Source organism: Cicer arietinum, chromosome 5 (assembly GCF_000331145.2).
Source record: "Cicer arietinum cultivar CDC Frontier isolate Library 1 chromosome 5, Cicar.CDCFrontier_v2.0, whole genome shotgun sequence".
NCBI classification, from domain to species: domain Eukaryota; kingdom Viridiplantae; phylum Streptophyta; class Magnoliopsida; order Fabales; family Fabaceae; genus Cicer; species Cicer arietinum.
The window spans coordinates 47,022,181-47,024,982 of NC_021164.2; the positions used below are offsets into that span (position 1 = coordinate 47,022,181).

The window sequence follows — 2,802 nt, forward strand, 5'->3', positions numbered from 1 at the left end:
TATATATATATATATATATATATATTGTTTGACTCAACAAATAATTCTCGGATGAGTTTTTGAATAAAATGTTAAACCTTTTTTATACTTCATTTAATAATTTCAAATAAACGTATAATAAACTTTTGAAAAATATAAGTAAATATCAATAATTAGATTACATAGATACGAATTTTGGATTAATATAAAATTTTATGTGTCTAATCATTAATATATTTTGTCAATAATCAACTGTTGAATTAGTAAAATTCAAGGTTTATATTGAATTATAATGAGGTATTCCTAGAGTCAACGAATCCCTACTATAGTCTTTAAATCATAACTCAACCGATAAATGATGATATATATTGTTAGTTTGGACGTCTTGTCTTGAGTTTGAACCTCATACCTCGCAGTTGTGTGAGTTAATTATGATGAATTTACCATATCTTCTAAGACAAAAAAAAATGTATAGACTTAAGAGACTCATTTTTTAAATTAATTGGTGGATTTATATTTTTAGGTTGTTTCCTTTGTGAAAACATATTCTATTATTATTCCCTAAAATTCATGAACTAAAATTACAAACATAATAAACCAGGAAGAGGAAGAATTCTTGTGTACCTCCAAATCTCCGTCTCAAGTGTTGCTCCAGGCAAGAAACTTTCTCCAAAAAATCAACATAGTTAGGTAACGCAGTGGATTAAAATTTGGACCGTTAAATTATCTCCACAAGTGTTTGGATGTCCAAAAAGAGATTCAAAGGTGCCCAAATTCATAGTAGTAGTCTAGGGATTGTTTTCCAAGGTTTGTCCTTTCTTTTTATAGTGAAACCCTAAACATGGTTGCATTCCCGCACTCCTGCAAAACCCTACATACATGGCTTGCACGGACCTACATAATTTAGGCACGGTGAAGATTCTCGCTTGCGTTTGAACGATCCTACATAATATCTTGCATGGTCGTGCAAACTCAAAGGAGTTTACATGGTCGTGCAAACTCAAAGGAGTTTATTTCAAGTATAGGCCTTAATTTTGTTCAATGTTGTAACTTCTTATGAGATTTTGTAAATTTGTGCAGAAAACTTGTAACTCCTTAATGACAGTTTATAACTTCACTGGAAGCTTGTAACTTCATACATAAAGTTTGTAACGTGTTGTTTATAACTTCTTGCAGAAAGCTTGTAACATCATGCTTAAAGCGTATAACTCCTTTGTTGAGAGCTTATAAATCATTGAACTTCTTCAAAATAAAATTCTACATAAAACAAACCAAATTGTATGGGGAAAGAAGTCTAATAACTTGAATTAGGGGCTGATTGCATAAAAGTTAGCCCTCGAAATCACATAAAAAATGGACTTTAACAACTTCCGTTTTGAAAATACAATTTTTAAAACAATAGTTTAAATATGTCTTTGGTCCATGTAAATATATCACTTTTTAATTTTAGTTATGTAAGTTTTTTTTTTTTTGAATTTAGTTCCTATGAAATCAGAGACACGGAGAGTTTTAATCCCTAACGTCAAATCAAAAGTTACAAAAAAGGAGTTGGCAAACCGTCATAGCACGGAAGATGACGAGTTTTCCAAAACCCTTAAACCCCACTTTTTATTTCTATTCATATTTTTTTTTTTATATATATAAAATAACACTAATTATTAAATGATAATTAGTAAATTTATTAATGAATAATATAAAACATTTTAATTTTTAATATATCATAAAAGATGATTTATTGGTATGCATTTATAGGGCCACGTGTCCCGACACTACTAGAAAAAACTGATTTTAGTGTCCCATGCTAATAGGCCAAAAGCCGATGCTAACGTTGATTTAGCATCCGATTAGCGTCGGTGTCGGGCCTAGGCTAAAACGGTCGAAGCTAGTAGATAGCGTTGGCCAAATACCATTCGACGCTAATATAACGTCAGTCAGACCTACTATAAGTCGACGCTAACAATAAAATAGAACATCTGACGCTAGTTTATATTTGTTGACTTGTCATTTGAAAAAATAATATAGCATCGATCAGACCTACTCTAAGTCGACACTACCAACAAAATAAAACATCCAATACTAGTTTATATTCGTTGACTCGTCATTTGAAAACATTATATTGCGTCGAGTGGCTCGTCGCTAAAGCCAACAAGTTGTAGTCAACAAATTAGTTAGCGTCGACGACACTACGGTCAATTAATAAAAGTGGACAATTAAATAAAAGTCAACTTTATTAATAATATAGCGTTGGACAAGTCGACGCTATGATCAACAATTGAAAAATAAACAACAAAGAACAAATCAAATCAATGTAGTTAAATCACCCCGCTCCTATTCCCTTTTCCCATCTCTCCCCAACTCCATTGGTCTTCCCTGAGGTCCATCGTTACCCACCTCAATGATGAGTCCTCCTTAGAGCGAATTTGTTTTTGCCGGATCTCCAAATTAAAAACAAGGGGAAATGAAATAGCACACAAAAACTTAATGATACATTTAGGTTTTATATAGACAAAAGCTATCAACAATATATTTTTCAATAATTTTAAATAGAAAATTAAACAAATATAAAAAGTTTATCAATTAAATAATAATTCATAAATACAAAATAGCATTATATAAAGTGAAGTCATAAAAAAAAATGCAAAGTGACACCATCACAATTGATCTCTTAGTTACTCTTTGTAATATTCACAATTTAATATCACAAGTTTCATTTCAATTAATCACACATACAAACCAAAACTATATATATTACAAAAGTACTACAATGTAAATGATTAGATTTATACCACTTCATAAGATGTATTGATATAATATATATATATA

At 30.4% G+C, this 2,802-nt stretch overlaps 1 long non-coding RNA gene across 1 annotated transcript in view; it reads right to left on the bottom strand.

Annotated features, from left to right (window-relative positions):
- The window catches only part of LOC113786637 (uncharacterized), a 2,640-nt gene extending 1,291 nt beyond the window's left edge, over positions 1-1,349 (bottom strand). Inside the window, exon 1 of the long non-coding RNA XR_003472916.2 lies at positions 604-1,349. This is a non-coding gene — a long non-coding RNA (uncharacterized lncRNA). The remainder of the gene's footprint in view (positions 1-603) is intronic.
- Between the last annotated feature and the right edge of the window lie 1,453 nt (positions 1,350-2,802).